General features: G+C 38.2%; 1 protein-coding gene across 10 annotated transcripts in view; it reads right to left on the reverse strand.

Moving 5' to 3' along the window:
• LOC147348220 (contactin-4) overlaps positions 1 to 22,269 on the reverse strand; it is a 1,019,923-nt gene that overhangs the window by 604,326 nt on the left and 393,328 nt on the right. Inside the window, exon 1 of one of the 10 annotated variants that reach the window (XM_086366646.1) lies at positions 5,443 to 7,576. The exons of the other annotated variants lie outside the window; for them this stretch is intronic. The gene's annotated coding sequence lies outside the window, so the exon portion shown is untranslated. Of the gene's footprint in view, positions 1 to 5,442; positions 7,577 to 22,269 lie in introns of those variants that run through there. 10 annotated transcript variants of the gene reach the window in all.

The raw sequence follows: 22,269 nt of genomic DNA on the forward strand, positions 1-22,269 counted from the left end.
CTCGTAGATAATCACAGAAAGGATTCCAGTGTAAAGCACTGGAGTGCAATAAAACCACAACAGGCAGGCTGCTCCATGATGGAAAATTCACCTCCTCATTCTTTACGACAGAGTACATTTCCAGTCCTACCAAAGGGACTGGGATCCGGGGGAATACGTATGTGTTTTGAGGAATTTCCATCATACCACATCAGAGGCCATAGATATTAAAACTGTAATTAGAGGGATTTTAAACACATAGGAAAAGATAGGATGTATGAGATACTTCAAACTAAATGATGCAAAGTTTAAAAATTGTTATAGCCTATGAGAGTCCATAACAATATGAGATAACAGTCTGTCATTTGCTACATATCCCAATATTTTATTGTGAAAATGCTTACACATTATAACATTTTATGGGGAGGGAGGTGGAAGGGGGGTTCAGGATTGGGAACACATGTACACCCGTGGCAGATTCATGTTGATGTATGGCAAAACCAATACAATATTGTAAAGTAATTAGCCTCTAATTAAAATAAATAAATTTAAATCTAAATTTAAGAAAAAAAGGACAGTAATTGCCAATATACTCACTATCTAGATCCAACAACAGTTAACATTTTACCACATGTGTGTATACACATATATTTTTCTTTTCATTTGGTGACCCATTGGGAAGTAGGGCACCTGGTAGAGGACCTGCTGGTAACAAGATTTTGGAATCTGATACTTTTCTAATTGAGTTCTTCAATTTTTAGAGCTAGCTTTATTTTTCAGAGAAGGCAATGGCACCCCACTCCAGTTCTCTTGCCTGGAAAATCCATGGACGGAGGAACCTGGTAGGCTGCAGTCCATGGGGTCGCTAGGAGTCGGACATGACTGAGCGAATTCACTTTCACTTTTCACTTTCATACACTGGAGAAGGAAATGGCAACCCACTCCAGTGTTCTTGCCTGGAGAATCCCAGGGACGGGGGAGCCTGGTGGGCTGCTGTCTCTGGGGTCGCACAGAGTTGGACAGGACTGAATCGACTTAAGCAGCAGCTTTATTTTTATTGGTAATAGTAATGGACGCATGTAGTATACATTTGTTGCTATCACAGTAAGTTGTTTCCTGTGGATCTTTTCCGAATATCTACCATTTACCAGGTGGCACTGAGGGTAGAAGAGATATCCTGGACACAATCACTATCCTTACCTGTCTACTTTTATTGATTCTCCAGAAACAACTGACTGATTAGCAATTGATTCATCAAGGCTCTGGAAAAGTTTATATCTTGCTTCATGTGTAAGAATCTGCCTGCAATGCAGGAGACCTGGGTTCAGCTCCTGGATCGGGAAGATCCCTTGGAGGAGGGGTATGGCAACACACTCTCGTATTCTTGCCTAGAGAATTCCATGGACAGAGGAGCCTGGCAGGTTATAGTCCATGGGGTCACAAACAGTCAGACATGACTGAGCAACAAATACTTTCACTTTCATGTGTAAAATACTACTCTTCCAGAAGCACTGAATTTTTGTCATTAATATTTAATAGGAAGTTTGTATATACTAAGGTGGGTAAAGTCCTGGTATCTGGATCAATGGGGTGAAAGTTGATTTTATCCTTAATTCATGCCCATGTTTTAACATGAGATTTTTCCTCCTGAATACCATTTTCACTAACTAAACACACAAAGTAGATACAATGACTTGTAACTGCAACATATTCCAGGTTTTAAGATGCTAAAGCTGAAACTCCAGTACTTTGGCCACCTCATGCGAAGAATTGACTCACTGGAAAAGACTCTGATGTTGGGAGGGATTGGGGGCAGGAGGAGAAGGGGACGACAGAGGATGAGATGGCTGGATGGCATCACTGACTCGATGGCCGTGAGTCTGGGTGAACTCCGGGAGTTGGTGATGGACAGGGAGGCCTGGTGTGCTCCGATTCATGGGGTCGCAAAAAGTTGGAAACGACTAAGCGACTGAACTGAACTGAACTGAACTGATACGTTTGAATAAGCAATATTGCTGGTACACAAATACAAAACTGTACACAAGTTCTGAGTTAGGGTGAAGGAAGATAAAGCAGGCATTTCCACATCCCACAACAGACGTGTTTTGGAAAGACCTCACTCTTTGTAAAATTATGCACTAAAAATAAGGCTTATGGGAAAAATAAATTTTATGTAGACCTCTGAAATCCTATGCAAGTACATAAGCAACACATTAACAAAGACGATTAATGGCACCTCCCTTAGAAACCACCCTAGACAACCTAGGCAAGCAGCTGAGCATGATCAGAGACTGGCTAGGTGATAATGAAAAATACACGAAACCATAAGAGGGGGCATCAGGGTTTCTTGTGCTGAGACAAAGCAGAAAGCCAAAGGTTTAGGATGAGCAGCCCTGTTTACCAGTTGAGCCTGGAAGGAAGTGCATCCTGCCGCAAGCACAAAGTCATCCTCGGGTGCATATGTACCTTTCAAGTGAAAAAGACCTTAGTACAGATGATTAACGATTAACACTCCCCTGCCCCCCGCTTTTCTTTTCTGTAGAGAATGCTCTTGTCTTAGCACCTGTTAGCTGAGAGATTTTTTTCCCCCTCTCCTGGTGAAGAAATAATAATTCTAACTCTGCTACTTCAGCAACCTTTGCCTAGGAAAATATTATATAATCAGTTATGACTTCCATGTTCCCCTACTTACTTTTTCCCTATTCTTGTTTAGAGACACAAGTAACACGGCGGGAAAGTCTGTGAAGATAACAAACATACACACACATGTATGTTCTACTTACAACAAAGGTCAAATAAGCAAGATGGGTGGGACCAATATTGTTCAGAGTATTCCTTGATCCTTAGAGGATTTTCCCTAATATTTCTTAGAGAAAATGAAGAAAACAAATGTAGAAGGCTGGAAGAAAGGAAAAGAAGGGGGAGGGAGAAAAAGATGAAATTTCATCATTTTCTAAACAGCTGAGTATGTGGCTTATTCTAGGCAAAAACATTATACTCTATATAAATAGCTTTAAAACTTAACAACATGTAGAAAAGGCCTTCTTCAGAGGAACTGATACAACCAGTATTATTTTAGAGTGTGGAGGCTCTAAAACCTGTATGGAATGGACATATGAAATTACTCTTCAAACGCCTCAGAACAGAGTACTTTGGAAACTAAAAAGTAACTTCTGTGTTTCTGTCCATTTCAGCTGTTGTTGTTCAGTCTCTTAAGTTTAGTCGCTCAGTCGTGTCTGACTCTGTCTACATGAATTGTAGACTATCAGGCTCCTCTGTCCATGGGATTTTCCAGGCAAGAGTACTGGAGTGGGTTGCCATTTTCTTCTCCAGAGGATCTTCCCGACCCAGGGATCAAACCCAGGTCTCCCACATTGTAGGCAGACACTTTACCGTCTGAGCCACCAGGGAAGTCAGTCTCTTAAGTCCTGTCCAATTCTGCAGCCCCATAGACTGCAACACACCAGGCTTCCCTGTCCTTCACCATCTCCCAGAGTTCACTCAAATGCATGTCCATTGAGTCAATGATGCCATTCGGCCATCTCATCCTCTGTCGTCCCCTTCTCCTCTTGCCCTCAATCTTACTCAGAATCAAGGTCTTTCCCAGTGAGTCCGCTCTTTGCATCTGGTGGCCAAAGTACTGGAGCCTCAGTTTTAGCATCAGTCCTTCCAATGATTATATAGGGTTGATTTTCTTTCCAGACAACTAGTTTGATCTCCTTGTTGTCCATGGGACTCTCAAGAGTCTTCTCCAGCACCACAATTTGAAAGCATCAGTTCTTTGGCACTCAGCCTTCTCTATGGTCCAACTCTCGCATCCATACATGATTACTGGAAAAACCGTATCTTTGACCATATGGACCTTTGTAGGCAAAGTGAAGTCTCCGCTTTTTAACACACTGCCTAGGTTTGTCATGGCTTTTCTTCCAAGGAGCAGGTATCTTTTAATTTCATGGCTTCAGTCACCATTCACTGTGATTTTGGAGCCCAAGAAAATAAAGTCTGTCACCATTTCCATTGTTTCCTCATCTGGGAAATGGGAAATTTCATCCGGCAGGCAAAACAAGGTTTAGCTTACCAGGATGGAAAAATAAATAGGGAGTAGGGGCTTCCTTCCTTCAGATGTCCTCTCCTCCTCAACTTATTTCAAGTGAGGAAAACTAGCTAAATGATGCAACTTTACTGTTTTGTTACTCAAATCTTGGTGGGGCTTGAGAACAGCTATAATCACTACAACGACTTCCATTAGATTCAATATATTAATTCTAGAATGCCAAAACATCTAATGCTTTTTGTTGAGAGGGCAAAAATAATTTTTAACAAGTTTCTTATCCTCTCAAGATTAGCAAAAGCTCCAAGCTGATCTGTTAAACTGAGATATTTCAGTATTTCACCAAAAAGGAAAATGAGTCTATCCATGCTAATGTGGAAAATATTTCAACATAAAAACTCACTGGAAAAAAAAAAACCTGCAAAAACAAAGCAAGGCTGGATGCCAGGAATATATTTGATGGAAATCAGCATGTCTCTGCAGAGCTATGCAAAGATGAATGATTTGGATTCTATTGTATTATTTATCATTCCTTTTTATCTATGATTCCAGACTATCTATTATTAAAAATGGAGCCTACATTCAATTTAAATAACATTATGTTAGTTGCTTTTCTCACTTGTAAGCATCCATTTCAACTGAAGGGAATGGCAATGCACTAATGCAAGGAGAAGTCTACACAAGCTCTGACAGTTCAGACTTGTTTTGTGCATTTTCCTAGCAAATATGAACTTAGATTGTTAATTGCTAAGCCTTTGAATCTAAACATCTTAGATAATTACCAATGGTTGTGCTTGGAGGGGAAGTGATTGTAAAATGTGCAGTTTGGCTAATGCCCAAGAAAATAAATCTGTATTAGGGATAATTATAGATATTTTAATTGTTTTGGGGTGTTAATTGGTAAGCTACAGACAAGGAGGGAAAAAGAAACTATAGGTGTCTTTTATCTATACTGACCCACAGGTATGCTAAACCTTCTCTCAATGTGCAGTCTTAAAATGTACTGAGTCATAATTTAACTTTACAAATTTATGTTCATGAACAAATATAAGCTACTGGTACATTTGCTTTTGCAAAAATTAATTTACTGCCAAATGCTGATATTGTTTCTTCCCACCTCTCTGTATGTGGCAAATCCCATAGCATATTAGAAACTGAAAATAAAGAATAAAAGCCAGTTTCTCATATATTCTTAAATTACAAAGACAAAGGAGAAAAGAGATCAATATCAATGAAACATCTAGCCAAAGGCTTTTAAACTTTCTTGAAGTCACAGAACCCATTGTATGAAAAAAGAGGGAAACCTTTCCTCAAATGCTAACAAAGTTTTTGAGTGATTATATGCATCTGCATTATAATTATACACAGATACACATTTTATTTTAGTTTGAAGGAAGTCATCTAAAGAGTACCTGAAAATGCTGATATATCTGAGGCAATGATTTTGATTGTGAGCTCCTTAAAGACAAGGATTCTGTATCTTCATCTCTAAATTCCCTGGCAACCAATAGTTGTAGAGTAGATGGATGCAGGGATGGGTTCTTGTAGGTTGGTTGGATGATGGAAAGAGGAGAAGAAGGAATTTAGTTTCTTTACAAAGTTGTAACTTGCCTTATTACTTTTTCAGGTTAACTTTAAACAATACCCTACCCTGAACCTCAGTGGCAGTACTTGTAAAAGTCAGTACATTGGAGTACAGATAAACATACTTCCAAACAAGCTGAGAAAGGAGTTAGGTTCAGAAATGAAATGCTTAAATAAACTAAAACTATTTTTAGAAATAGAGACTTCCCCAACAAAAAAATCACCAGGTGGACTTCCAAAAAGAAGAAAGTGGGAAGAAGATAGCAGATATTTGGTAGTCACCATTTCAAAAAGGCTACAAATTTTTATCTAATTTATAAGAAGAAATGATCTTATAACCTGATTGAAAAAACAACGATCTAAAGATGTTATTTTATATAATCTTGGAGAATAGTTTGGAAAAAACAAGGGCCCTAACTTTAGGTTCAGCCACCCTTCAAATGGCCAATTGTACCCATTCTGGTAAGATGGTTAAATGATCAAAACTTTACCAATGATCAGAAATCAAAGTTAATCCATTCTTTTATAGCTGTATCCAAATGATATAAAATTTAAAAAAAAAAAAAAAACTTGGGACAACATCAACAAAACAGTCAACCAAACTAGCATTCAGACAAAGCAAATATTTAACAGATATAAATTTTCATTTTTTTTAAGTTGTGTTTCTGGTGCTTTATAATATTTTTTATTAAGTATCTGACATTGATCTGGGGGTAAAACTGGAGACCTAAATATATATTTTATTTGTCTACAAGAATTAAATTAGGTTCTATGCTCAATGTATTAGTGATTCTTTTTTTTTTTTCTCTTTTTTTTTTCCTTTTTTTATTTTATTTTTTAACTTTACAATATTGTATTGGTTTTGCCATATATCAACATGAATCTGCCACAGGTATATACGTGTTCCCCATCCTGAACCCTCCTCCCTCCTCCCTCCCCATACCCTCCCTCTGGGTCGTCCCAGTGCACCAGCCCCAAGCATCCAGTATCATGCATCGAACCTGGACTGGCGACTCGTTTCATACATGATATTATACATGTTTCAATGTCATTCTCCCAAATCATCCCACTCTCTCCCTCTCCCAAAGAGTCCAAAAGACTGTTCTATACATCAGTGTCTCTTTTGCTGTCTAGTATACAGGGTTATTAGTGAAGTGCACAACTGCTTTTTACCATACCATCAAATCAATCAAAAATCCAAACATTTCTCTAACATGGTAATAATGTTCTTATCAGGTGTTTAATACCTGCCAGAGGTTCCTCCTAGAGTCAACTAAACGTAAGACTCATAAGACTATTACAAGCTATATCCACTATCTTATACATAGCACAGCCTGTCAGCAGAGCTTGCTTCTGTGAACAGCCTTGCAATGGTTCACATGGTTGCTTCTGGAAGCTGTCTGTCCTCTAGAGATGGTTTTAAGTGAAGGAGACAAGAATCACACCGAGCAAGGGATGTGTAGTCCTGATCTAGAAGCACCACATGAGTGCATGCTAAGTTGCTTCTGTCGTGTCTGACTCTGTCTGACCCTATGGACTGTAGCCCAAAAGACTCCTCTGTCCACAGGATTCTCCAGGCAAGAATACTGGAGTGGGTTGCCATTTCCTCTTCTTCCCAACCCAGAGATTGAACCAGCATCTCTTATGTCTCCTGCATTGGCAAGAGGGGTTTTTTTTTAACACTAGGGGCACCTGAGAGCCAGCACGGTGGTGGTGGTTTAGTCACTAAGCCGTGTCCGACTCTTGCGATCCTAGGCTACAGTTAATGGGATTCTCCAGGTAAGAATACTGGAGTGGGTTGCCATTTCCTTCTCCAGGGGATCTTCCCAACCTAGGAATCAAACCCAGGTCTCCTGCATTGCAGGCAGATTCTTTACCAACTGAGTTAGAGAGTAAGCCCTGGGAGCAAGCATCTTTTTCAACAATTCCCTGGGAATATTTCCCAGGCTCCCCACAAGGGATAACTTGTAACAAGAGTCACTGCATTCTAGGCGAACACAAAGATTTACATGCCAATCTAGTACCAGAGGCCATTTAATGCAGACATAATTTATAAACTACAACTTATTTGTACTCAAAAGACTTCTATCTAGTGATAGAATTGTATTTATTGTCACAGGTTAGCAGGTTAACAGAGCTAGAGTAATGGAAAATGAAATTAAAATGTCAAAGGGAAAAGGATTTTGTTATATACTCATATGAGTGTCTTGATAGCAGTCACATCAAATATGCTCTTCTATAGGTTAAGAATTTAGAGGCAGTAAGGCAATGGCACCCCACTCCAGTACTCTTGCCTGGAAAATCCCATGGACAGAGGAGCCTTGTAGGCTGCAGTCCATGGGGCCGCTAGGAGTCAGACACGACTGAGCGACTTCACTTTCACTTTTCACTTTCATGCATTGGAGAAGGAAATGGCAACCCACTCCAGTACTCTTGCCTGGAGAATCCCAGGGACGGGGGAGCTTGGTGGGCTGCCGTCTGTGGGGTCACACAGAGTCAGACACGACTGAAGCGACTTAGCAGCAGCAGCAGCAGCAACCTGAATGTGGACAGCTACCATCATCAAATGTTATACTACAAAAGAGAGATTTTTAGAAATTCCATTTCCCCATTCTATTAATGTCTATTACACAGTAGGAAAACTTACCCAAATCCAAATTATCCCAAACCATTATGAGACAGATTATTGCAGATATGTTACTAGTTGCTTGTTACTAAAAAGAACTGCAAATACTCTTCTTACACTAATGGATTTTTACAAGCACGTGCTGCAAGCTAAAATCTTGTGTGCAAGCACACAGTGGGTTTTACCTACACTTAGTCTGTGTTAACAGGAACCAGCCAATGTGAAATTTTAAAAGTGTTAATTTATCGAATTAAGTGGGGAAGGCTTAAAATTAACTTGTTTCAAAGCAAAGGAAATGGCAATGATAGGCAACAGTATCTGAATACTAACTTTAACCTTTTCAAGAAGAAAATAGAAATGTATGTTCTTTTGGACATTTAAAGGGAGAGACAAAATAAATATGCTGAAATGGCTGGGACTTTATACTCACAGTCTGTTGCCAAACTGACATGAAGACAGAAAGATGATCTAGGATTCTGTTCCTGCCGGGAAGTGGGGGAACCTGAAGGAGAACTTACATAGTTAATATGACCTTCTGTTGGTGGGGCTTCCCTGGTAGCTCAGCTGGTAAGGAATCCATCTGCAATGCAGGAGACCTGGGTTTGATCCCTGGGTTGGGAAGATCCCTTGGAGAAGGGAAGAGCTACCCACTCCAGTATTCTGGCCTGGAACATTCCATGGACTCTATAGTTCATGGGATCGCAAAGAGTTGGACACAACGGAGCGCCTCTCACTTTCATTTTCCACTTTCTGTTAGTGGTATGGAGGGGGAAAATTACAGCCACTTGAAAAAGCTGTGATCATGATTTTATTTAGTAAAAATGAATGATTAAGTGGAATTAAGGGCTAAATAAGAAGAGACATCTGCATATCAGTGAACTTCAAATTTTAATTCATTAGTTTTTTAAAAAATAAAACAATTTGAGAGTCATTGGCAATGCATGTGTACAATCTGTGACAGAACTGAAAGGTGGACTTCTAACCCTCTGATCTCCAGATCTACATGGCATCTCAGACTGAGATCACCTGTGTGTATCACACTCTGAAATAAAAAAACACCAAGTATGTACCTTTCTGACTTGGTGCCAATGCAATTCCCTTCTTCTTTATAATAAAAGGGTTTCAAGTCAGCACTTCATCTTTTATGTTTTTCATAAACACACAGTGACCTTCCCCCCTCCTCAGATTACTGAATATAAACCAGGAAGCACTATCTGAAAGCAAACTTCCCAGTTAGTGTACTTTCTATTCAAACATCCTCTTCTCTATCAATACCCAAGCAATGATTTTAAACTAATTTAAAAACAGATTCTAAAAAAAAATAAAAAAATAAAAACAGATTCTATGTTTCAGCAACATCTCCTGTTTGTTTTCCAGCCTACGAATAGCCTTTTATTAAGCCACTGTTCCTACTGAGTGTACTCTCTTCTTGCTGGAATGGCCATAGCCCGTGACACCCCAGCCCTTTCACACAGTTCATTAGATGGAGCATTGTTCAGAACACAGTGATGGGAATAAGTCCCTCCCAGAGGATTAGAACTAAAATAAGCCAGTCCTACTATTGGACAAAACATCAGTGATTTCTCCCCAAAAGGCATAAGCTATGGATCTCTTTGCTTCTGCCTTTTTACTTTATAGGGTTTAAGAATTATATTCTGTTTATAAGGAATTCTAATGGCAAATCAGGCAGAGTTTAATGCTGAAAGCATGGGCCTTGAATTAGGACTGCTTCATAAGTTACAATTTAACTTAGGCTCAGGAAGACTCATGTCTGTACATACAAATGAGATAAAAATACTCTGTAGGGTTGTTACAAGTATTAAATGAGATAACATACACAGAGCACTTTACACAAGCTACTGACATTGTAAGCACTGGATTTTATCATTTTGTATAATATCATTATAAATATAATCATTACTATAATCATTATTATTATCATCATGTGAACAAAAAGCATGGATTCTCCAGATGGGACTCTACTACAAACCTAATGTTCCATTTATACTTGAAGCCTCCCTTTTGGCCTGAATCTTCTAGATTTTCTGAGACTCTTAACAGGCAAACACATGTTTATAAGGCTAATAGCAACTTTAGAAGCCAGCTGCTTATATCTCGTTGACTGCCTGAGGAAGCTAGCTTGTGCCAGACTTTACATTTATTTTTGTTAAATTTCATCTTACTGGTACTAGCCCAGCTTTTCAGACTGTCAAAACAATTCCAAATCTTGGTTCTGGCTTCTATTCTATTAGTTATCCCTCCTAGCTGTGTCATTCACAAATGTGAAAGCATGTCTTCACCCAAAACAGTTGATAAAATACAGATGGAGCCCAGCCAAGTACAGGGTCCTACGGAATATTCCCAGAATCTTTCACTTTAGGTAAGATGGAAAATAAAGAGTATTAAAAATAATTTAATAATGAAAAGGTATTAACAATCATTGACTATGCTAAATGCTATTTTTAGGGTTTTTTAAAAAATGTATTGAAGTACAATTTAAACATAAAATTCATCTGCTTTAAGTGTACAATTCAACCATTTTTAGCACACTTACAGAACTGCATGATTACCAACAAGTTATTTCTAGAAAATTTCCATCACCCCAAAGAGATCCTGCTGGAATTAAGATTGCCGGGAGAAATATCAATAACCTCAGATATGCAGATGACACCACCCTTATGGCAGAAAGTGAAGAGGAACTAAAGAGCCTCTTGATGAAAGTGAAAGTGGAGAGTGAAAAAGTTGGCTTAAAGCTCAACATTCAGAAAACTAAGATCATGGTATCTGGTCCCATCATTTCATGGGAAATAGATGAGGAAACAGTGGAAACAGTGTCAGACTTTATTTTGGAGGGCTCCAAAATCACTGCAGATGGTGACTGCAGCCATGAAATTAAAAGATACTTACTCCTTGGAAGAAAAGTTATGACCAACCTAGATAGCATATTGAAAAGCAAAGACATTACTTTGCCAACAAAGGTCTGTCTAGTCAAGGCTATGGTTTTTCCAATAGTCATGTATGGATGTGAGAGTTGGACTGTGAAGAAAGCTGAGCGCCGAAGAATTGATGCTTTTGAACTGTGGTGTTGGAGAAGACTCTTGAGAGTCCCTTGGACTGCAAGGAGATCCAACCAGTCCATTCTGAAGGAGATCAGCCCTGGGTGTTCTTTGGAAGGAATGATGCTGAAGCTGAAACTCCAGTACTTTGGCCACCTCATGCGAAGAGTTGACTCATTGGAAAAGACTCTGATGCTGGAAGGGGTTGGGGGCAGGAGGAGAAGGGGACGACAGAGGATGAGATGGCTGGATGTCATCACCGACTCGATGGATGTGAGTTTGAGTGAACTCCGGGAGTTGGTGATGGACAGGGAGGCCTGGCGTGCTACAATTCATGGGGTCACAAAGAGTCAGACTGAACTGAACTGAACTGAAAGAAATCCTTTATGTCCATGTCCATCTTCAGTCCCAGGCAACAAACAGTATAATTCCTGTCTCCCTATATTGGCCTTTATTGCACAGACCATTTAAATTGAATCAAAATACATCTGAATCCTTTCACTTAGCATAATATTTTTGAGGTTCGTCCATGTTGTAGGATGTATTAGTAATCTGTAACTTTTTATTGCTGAGTGGTATACCATCTTAGGGATTTACTATGCGAACACTGTACACAGTAATCTATTTTAACCCTTAGAGCAATTGTAGGAGGTAGATGCCACACGTCGGCATCCTTAACTGAGGATTGGAGAAACAAAGAAATTTACTTAAAGACTAAGTGTGCTGTGGAAAAGCCAAACTCTGAAGCCAGACAGGCAGGCTCCACTCCAATATACTTAACCTACTCTGCCTCTAGTTTCATGAGAATTATCAAGCATTTGAGAAAGCACATGCTCACAGTATCAGCTAGAAATAATCATCCACATTTTCCCCAAGGATGCCATTCACTCTGCTGCCCCACATCTTGCTGAATGCCAGGTGTCCCAACCAAAAGCCGTCCTTTAGTATACCAGTCATGAATAGAAGGGAGATTAATCTTGTGTGACTTACTTGGAATAAATCCAGACTGATTCTCAAGCCATTTAATACTTATGCATTCCGAACAGAGATTCTGAAAGGATTTGGGGAGTATCCTAAAAATTCCATCATAAATTACATATTTTTTATTGAGGTATAGTTGTTGTGCAATACTATACCAGTTTCAGGTGTACATCATGGTTACTTACAATTTTTAAAGGTTATAATCCATCTCTAGTTCTAATAAACTATTGGCTATCTTCCCTGTGTTGTACACTGTATCTCTATAGTTTATTTATTTTATACGTGAGAGTTTGTACATTGTAATCCCTTAACCCTATCTTGTCCCTCTGCCCACTGGTAACTACTAGTTTGTTCTCTATACATGTGAGTCTTTTTCGTTACATTCACTAGTTCATTTTGTTTTCAGATTTCACACGTAAGTGATATCATACAGTGTTTGTCTTCCTCTGGCTCATTTCACTTAGCATAATGCCCTCCAAGTTTGTCCATGTTGCTGCAAATGACAAAAGCTCAAATTAGTATTAAAGAGCACCTTTAATACATTTTACAGTCAATGTTTCAGAATTTCACAGGTAACTAGTTGAAATATTTTTTTAAAAATAGACTTGCTCCATTTTGCATAGCATGCAAGTTAAGGACAGGAAACCCAGATAAACAGACTGTAAATTTAAATGTTAGTGCAATTTTGGACAAGTTACTTAACCTCTCTTTTGACTCAGTCTTCCAATATTTGCAACGGAGATTAAAAAGAGTACCTACATCATAGTGTTGCTTTGAGGATTAAAAACATTAATACCTGCAAAGCACTTAGAGTGGTACTCGGCACATACTACATAGTCAATAAATTTAGGTCTTTTTACTATTTACTTTTGCTAATTTCATATTATTATTGTTATTATGAAGCAGAAAAGTATATCCTAAACTGCAAAAAGCGGTAACCATGCCAGTTAAATAAACAAAAATAGGTATTAATACAAAAAGAACTGATATGGGAGACTGAGGGAAGGGAGTATATACAAAAGATAGTATTAATACACATCTGTGGGACATCTTTGTCATGTTTTGAAGTAAAACAAAATATAAAAATGTCCCAAGAGAGAAAAGAAAAGTAAATTGCTTCCATCAAAGCTAAACTGTGAATACGTACTTCACTTGTGCTCCTGGGCTCACTAGACCCGACTGCACACGGAGTGACAGGACATTAATGTCATATCTTTAACCCCTTGAGCAGGAATACCTCAAATTTATAAAGGGGATATTAACTACAGTGTACAAAAGAATAGTTATTTAAACAACAGAATAAAATGAATGGCATCTTTTTTGTTTCTCTTGAAATTTCTTTTTTGTCAACACAATAGTGGCGATAGAAAATAACACTATAGTTTTCAATAAAAAGTAATTATTTCCCACATATACTCATTTTTTAAAAAAATCTTTTTTGATCCATTTTGCCCTACTACACTTAAAAAAAAAAAAGAATTAAATATGATGACAATATCCCCAAACTCATAGGAAAATATTTGGCAAAAGCTTTCAAATCCCATTAATTTTATAGATTTTTACACTTAAGCAATTTAGCCTAAGGTAAAATATCTCTCTGAATAAGAAGATCTGCTTGCATGAAAATATTCAGTGCTATGTAAAATAGAAAACACTGAAAAAAACCTAATACCCAGAAAGTAATGGGTGAATTTCAAAGTAAATTATGTTGTCATTACTAGATAGTGTATAGTGCAGCCATTAAAAATAATTATACTGTCCATGGTGGATATCTATGATGAAATATTAATGTTGAAGCTAAAAATAGAAACTATCTGAGCTAGGGAAGCAATTGTCAAATTATGCATTCATGTAGTCAAGTGTTAGAAGGCAACACAGAAAAATGAAAACAGTTGATTTGTTCTAATTATAATAGATTCTGGGCTTCTCACATGGGCTGGCATAAGCAGACTTGTGTTAAATGTAGTTTATTTCTCCTTCACTGGATGTGAGGCTTATGGTTATGTTTCCTTAGATTTCCTGTTATGATGATGATGATGATGATAATGAAAACCACATCATCATCAGCATCATTACTGTACAGCTTAGGGTTAAATGGGTTTAACATTAAGTAACAGATTCTTAAGGATAAGTTTCTTAAGACCAATCTCTAAGAAAATTAATTTCTACTTTTATAACAGTCAAATTTAAAAAGCTTCAATTCACGGAAAATCATAAATATATTTATTCTAATAAGTGTGCCTATTTCAAATAAAATAAACATTTAAATGAATCCATTATAAATCAAAAGTTGATGGAGTTCTTGCAAAGTGCCAGGCATCAACTGCATACCCGAACGTGAGACTGAGCCAGAAACATGGATTTAGTATCTGATAGGGGTAGAGACAAGTACACATACAATTACAGTATCTGTGATGGAACGTTATGCTAAGGGAAGCCCTAGGTACGAAGTACAGCACAGAGAAGGAACCTAATCAATACTGGCAAGTTGGGAAGGGAAAGAAGATACCCTACGCTGAAGCCACAGAGAAAGGAACCTCAGCATGTGAAACCAGGAGGAGTTAAGTAATTAAGTGGGGCTTGGAAAATGAAACCTCAGTTAGCCAGTAACCTGCAGGTTGGTGAGAAAGACCAAAGGCAAGGAAGGGTACTTACCTCTGTAGCACTAGTATCCAACTAAACTTTTTCTAATGATGTAACTGTTCTAAAATCTGTGCTGTCCAATATGGTAGCTATCAGCCACAGGTGACCAATGGGCATCTGAAATAAGGGTAGGGCGATTCAGGCACTGAAATTTTCATTTCACTTGATTTTAATTAACTTGAATAGTAACAGGTGGCTAGCAGCTATATTATTGGAGAGCATAGCTTTCAGGTAACTAAAATATGTTCACTACGGCCAGGGCAAATGGTATAGGATAGTAAAGAGGGAGGGAGGTGAAAGGAGGCAAGGCGGGTGGAGTCTAGACTAGGTGGGGATGTGTGCACCCTGTTATGTGGCGTGTGCCATCACAGTCATGCTGTAAGGGGAAACTATGTACATGAGTGTAAGCAGTTGTCCATGGATCCCAGACAAGACACTTACAGACAGAGACACCCAGCTCCCCTCCTCCTATTAACAAACACCCTGAATTCTGCGTACTGACACAAGCAAAGCTGACCTACTTAACACACAAAAGTGTGGGGATTCATGGTGGGACCTGGAAGGGAGGAAAAGAAGGGCATTTTATTTGTGTTTTTTTGTTTTATTATTTTTTGGGTTTATACATTCCCTAGAATTATACACAGTTGGGATCTTTTATTTCTCTTCTACCAATGTCCAAAACCAAAAGAGAATTCACTGCTTTGAAAAGTCTGGTTTCCTGGATCATTTCTATTATGTAATGGCAACCTATGACCACGAATAATACAGTGATTTCATAATCAAGTCTGCACTTCAGAACCATTTTCTTTGAAATGAAGAAGCCAGATTAAAGGCAAGGAGACCAATTAGTATGCTATCATAGTAAATTAGGAGAGAAATACTGAAGTTTTAACAAGGTAGCAATACACTATAGACCCCCTGTATTTGCAGGTCTGGCATCCTCAAATTCAACCAACCATGGATGATGTATCAATACTGTGTTTATAACCTATTGTTGGTTGAATGTGCTGATGCAGACTTTGCAGATTCTGAGGTCTGACAACTGGACTTGAGCATTCGTGGATTTGGTACCTGTGACAGGTCCTGGAACCAATAAACCACAGATACCAAGGAAGCATCATGAAAGGGATGAACCAGACAGCTACAGTCAACAATTTGACAGGAGATGTGACAGACTGGAGATTGACTGCATGTGAGCCGAGAGGTACAGGGAACACTCAACAGTGATACTGTGTTCCAGCTTGACCAGAGTGGATGGTGGTGCCACTGGTGGAGATGGAGAATTTCGGAAATGCAGTAGGTTAGGACGTAGTTCTAACATTAGTGCACCCTGACTGTGCTACTTCCTAAGTGAGTGACTTACACATCATGTCACTTAACTTCTTAGGGCTCATTCCTCAATAAGTTCACAGGAGATGGCTGATGAGATCTGTTCTACCTGATTTTAGGGTTATATTTCTAAAGATACTTTTTATCAAACACTTCTATCAAAGACAACTTGTTTTCAAAAATACCTGTCAATAAATAATAATATTATGTGCCATGTCTCTTCACTTGATCTCCATTTTGACTGTGGATGGGGCTCCATGTATTCCATTTGTTGGTAATCAATATGCTGAATTATATACTTAAGCTACAGACATACACATATGTTCTAGAGTACATTTTTATGTGCAGCAATAAATAACATCATGTTATACAATAAATATTAAAGAGAGTCAGAAATGAGAAATTACAAAGCACATTTTATTGTCAAAGTCTCCTCTTGCTGATAATGTTTTTTATCAAATTCTGTATTTATTCTTTCTTGTTTTTCTTTAAGTAGTGATAATCGTTTTTAATTTTGTTAGAATATATTCAAATCAAATAGAATTGTCTCAAATCAGTCTTTAAACAGATATTTGTGAGTCCCAGGTATTCAGAAGATGGCTACTTTCAGATTCGATCAGCGCCATATCCTTCATCATTTATCTTGAGAGAGCAAGTTTCAGGAATGAAATTGTGGAAGTAGGAAACACACACACACACAGAGATGTGCACAAGGAAGGGTTGATCTGCTCTTTAAGCCAGATAGGTCAGAATGACTGTGGAGGGGTTAATACTTCTTGTTTATAGAAACTTTCTAACTTGACCTCCCAAGGTTTGCAACTCTCCAGTGGAGCTGTTCAGTATGAGTCCTTCAGTAATAGACACCGCAACGATGAAGGAATCCATGCCTTCCCCCTGACCCCGCCATCAGGATGTCAAGCCAGATGACTGATTAAGCACAAGGATATACAATAGAACTGTCACAGCTCTCTCAATGAAGCCCTCCAGAATTGGAATTCCCAACTAATACTGATGGTCACTCTTGGGCCAACTGCTTACCTTGTTAAAGTCTCATCCTTCTCATCTGTAAGTGGGAATGAGCAGAATCCATCATATCACATTGTTGTTGTAAACACTATCTACCTAAGGATCTATCTACAATGCTATTTATGGACTAATAAGTTTTGTTACATATTTAATATTTTTCAATCAATCACAGTCATTACTTATTAATACTCAAATTATCCCATTTTAGGCCATTGGGGAGCCCTGCAAGTTGAATCTGTGTCCTCTGTTATTATCCCATTTGCCTTTAATGGCTTCCTTATTTTCTGTTTTGGCAAGAGGCCTGGGTAATTTTGCATGTTTCTAGAAGTCAGTAATATTCATTTATTTTGTTCACTGATACATCCAAGGTACCTAAAGATGTTCTCATTAAACATTTTTGAATGAATTAAATAGTATACATTTTTCAAAAAAGTTACTTATTTTTATTTGTCATGCTATTACAAAAATTTCTGTCTCAAGAACCTTAGCGAAGCAATTTTCAATTCAATTTAGTTTAGTCACTTACTAAAGACTTACTGTGGGTGCCCATCCCTCACCCCACATACAAATGTTTAGGCTGGTATGAAGAATATAAATACTGTTAACAAGCACAACATAATAACTATATTGCAAGATAGATGAAAGGAACATGGAAAGATTAAAAGAGGCAACTTTAAACTTTTACTGCACCTAAACAATTCTTCAGTTCTTTCCATACTATCTTCCTTATATTAGAATTGAAACTTAAAGTGAAAGTCGCTCAGCCATGTTTGACTCTTTGCAACCCCATGGACTGTATAGTACTCCACAGAATTCTCCAGGCCAGAATACTGTTGTGGGTAGCCTTTCCCTTCTCCAGGGGATCTTCCCAATCCAGAGATCAAACCCAAGTCTCCCGCATTTCAGGTGAATTCTTTACCAACTGATCTATAAGGGAATCCCAAGAATACTGGAGTGGGTAGCTTATCACTTCTCCAGTGGATTGTCCTGACCCAGGAATTAAACTGGGGTCTCCAACATTGCAGGCAGATTCTTTACCAACTGAGCTATCAGGGAAGCGCATATTAGAATTAGGGGATTCTAATGTCAAATATATTTCTGGGTAAATCTTAATATTTCTTCTGCAGTAGAAGAAATTTGTTTTAATCTGCATTTCAAATTCTACATTTGCTTTCATTGCCAAAGCCCTATATTGTCTTTGACTTCCTTTCTTTCTCAACATTTTCTCAATGGTAATTTAGCTTTAATCACAACCACCTTTTCTTCATTCTACCATTTGCAAAATAATTTTGTTTAACATTTAAGTAAAACTTGCCCTTAATTTATCTGCTGGAATGCTGAGGAGAAACTTTTAAACTCAGGTTCTTTTTCCTTATTCAAATTTTAAAAATCTAAAGAAATACTTCACATCTGTAACATACCAAAATTACTCAACAAAATTTTGTCCCACATCTGAGCTTTTAAAGTAGACTTTCAAATATGAAATTTGAAAATTTGAAAATTGAGAAAATGTTGAGAAAGAAAGGAAGTCAAAGACAATATAGGGCTTTGGCAATGAAAGCAAATGTAGAATTTGAAATGCAGATTAAAACAAATTTCTTCTATTGCAGAAGAAATGTTTTGATTGTATCCAGTTTTACCTAAAATGACGCCTTATAAATGTTCTCAAAAGGTAAAATCCAAACCTCTAATACAAGATGCAGGTAAGGTTAATGAAAAGTTCACTGGCAGACAATTTTGACACCATGTCCTGCTAATACTTAGAACACTCAGATGAGAAATTTCTTAATTTGTCATGCTGGCACATGCCATCATCACCTCATTCTGGAATACTGTGAACCAACACACCTTTGGAGGGACAGATGGCTTCTAATTCAACAAAGACTGATGATTTACAAGTTGAACATTTATGAAGGATAATCACAAGATGAAGGGAGCATTATTCCTAGAATTAACTATTTCAGAAGGGAAATGCTAATTTTTCCTCATTAAAAAGAGAGAACACAGATGCCACTCACTTCCATGAAAAAAAAAATTACCATAGCTCTAGAGCATGCCATCCTTTTAGGGAACATAAAGTGAGAAGTGGGAAGCATAAAGCTAGCCACTTGCCATCTTCCCTTTCTCATGATAGACTGATGTACATTTTTCTCCAAATGTTATCTGGCTAATTAACACATTCATGTTCTGCATGCCCTCCTACCTCAATTTAGGACTGGCTTTCATTTCTTCCTGAATACATCTAGTCTGATAGTTTCTAGGAACAAGTCCTGGTTCTGTCAATAACAAAAGTGTAGCTCTTTGAAAACCATCATGACTCTCTGGGACTGAGTTGGAGATTTCCCTCATTTATCTATAAGATGAGGGGATTGGATAATCTCCTCAATATTCCTTGTCTTTTTTGTCTCTGGCATCCAATGGTCTGCACCTCTTATGAATACCTACCACTCTAGATATTGGTGCCACATTCATTAAACGCAAACAAACAACAACAAAAAATAATTCATCCAATACTCCACAGAGAGTCCTACAGGGCAAGTTAACTTTCAAATACACATGCTATCCTTTCTGGGCATCCCTGGTGGCTCAGACAGTAAAGAATCTGCCTGCAATACAGGAGACTCAGGTTGGGAAAATCCCCAACCCAGGAGGAGGGCATAGCATCCTACTTCAGTATTCCTGCCTGGAGAATTCCATGGACAGAGGAGCCTGGTGGGCTATCATCCATGGAGTCGCAAAGAGTTGGACATGACTGAGCAGCTAACGTATATAGCCTTTCCCTCACAAAAGTGGCAGTGCCTTAAGGGCAAAGACTATTGTATCTTCCATGAAGTTTTGCAAAGCATCTAACTCTAAACCTTACATTTATCAGATGCTTGCTACATACCTGTGCATTGATTTGCTTATGGATTATCACTAAACTTCTTTAGTTTTATTTGGGAGGCTGAACAAATAAATAGACAGGACTCTAAATGTGCTACACTCCTAAGAAGAGAGCCATAACAGGTCTGTTTATAACCCAATATCAAGTGGGCAATAAGTCACTTCTTTTTTTTTCCCATGGGTAAAGTTGTTAGTGTAGAGTCCTTCAAAAGAACATGACAGGGAGAAATAAGTTATGGGGCTTCAAAGTCTGTTGGCCTTTCATTGTAGCAGAACAAGTGTGCTGGGAAGAAGCCATAATATTAAGACAGGATCAGAAATGAGAGTAGATGTGAAGTTAAGAGTAGCATTTACAACCCACTCCAGAATGAACAAGAGTTCAGAGAAGAAGTGAGAAGCAAAAAGGAATAAGCTGTATAATTTTATTTATGGACAAAATACATTGTTGGAAAATGAAAAAGTACCCAATAATCATGATTTCTTAAACATAAGCAATATATAACTAAACATAAAGGGAATTACAAAGTACTTTGAAAAGTAATGCCACTCCCATGCAATACATTTATGCTAGTAAATAGTTATATAGAAATACTGCTCTCAAAATCTTCAGTCAAAAATGTTTTGTCACATATAAACACAAATACATCTTGTATTTTTTTCCACTAGGTGGGTGAGCATGCTTAAGAAGAGAAACTCAGACACTGAAAACATATTTAATTTTCCCACGAAGACATAAACTTGAAGATTTTCCCATGGATCAGGAATTTAAACATTTGAATTTTCTACTGGTTTGGTAAACCAACAGATATGAAACAATGGGTCAGGAGAATAAATGCCTATTTCTGCATTTACTCAAAAGAAACATCTAAGTTCTACAAACCAACTGAGTAACTGGTTGAAAAATGGCATCACATCCAAACAACAGATTGCATGTTCTGATTACAATACACAATTCTACCCAAATGAGGTTCCAACCTGACCCAGTATTAGAAGATTCCTCTAACTGTATGACAGATCTCCATAAGAAAAGCAAAAGACTTGAATTATCTGCTGTATTTTTCCTGTTCAAGGGTTAATCACTTAGTCGTGTCTGACTCTTTGCGACCCCATGGACTGTAGCCGGCCAGGTTTGCTCTGTCCATGGAATTTTCCAGGCAAGACTGCTGGAGTGGGTTGCCATTTCCTACTCCAGGGGATTCTCCCAACCCAGGGATAGAATTTGGGTCTCCTGCATTGCAGGGAGATTCTTTACTGTCTGAGCCGCCAGGAGAAAGTTATTCAAAAAGTGTTAGACTGTAAAAAAAATGCATGAGTGAGTGAAACTCGCTCAGTCATGTCCAACTCCTTGCAACCCCATGGACTATACAGTCCATGGAATTCTCCAGGCCAGAATACTGGAGTGGGTAACTGTTCTCTTCTCCAGGGGATCTTCCCAACTCAGGGATCAAACCCAGGTCTCATGCATTGCAGGCAGATTCTTTACCATCTGAGCCAACAAGGAAACTGGTGAAGCACCAGGGAAGCAGCAAGTAAAAGATGCATAATCCATACAATTGGGAGTAGATTAAGTAAGAATAAGAATTAAAACTATGTTTGGTTATGACCACTATTAGAATTAAGATGGGACAGAATGAGGACCTGCCAGAAAATCAGACAATCACTTGCAGGCTTTCCCTATGTCCGTTAATAAATAAATAAATACTAAATACTTCTTGATAAAGGTGAAAGAGGAGAGTGAAAAGGTTGGCTTAAAACTCAACATTCAAAATACTAATATCATGGCATCCAGTCCCATTACTTCATGGCAAATAGATGGGGAAACAATAGAAACAGTAACAGACTTTATTCTCTTGGGCTCCAAAATCACTGCAGTCATGAAATTAAAAGACACTTGTTCCTTGGAAGATAAGCTATGACAAACCTAGGCAGCATATGCAAAAGCAGAGACATTACTTTGCTGACAAAGATCCTTATAGTCAAAGCTACGGTTTCTCCAGTAGTCATGTATGGGTATGAGAGTTGGACCATAAAGAAGCCTAAGCACCAAAGAACTGATGATTTTGAACTGTGGTGGTAGAGAAGAGTCTGGAGAGTCCCTTGGACAGCAAGGA

Source organism: Bos grunniens, chromosome 22 (genome assembly GCF_055505025.1).
Source record: "Bos grunniens cultivar Pamir isolate PY7600 chromosome 22, Bosgru_T2T1.0, whole genome shotgun sequence".
NCBI lineage: Eukaryota > Metazoa > Chordata > Mammalia > Artiodactyla > Bovidae > Bos > Bos grunniens.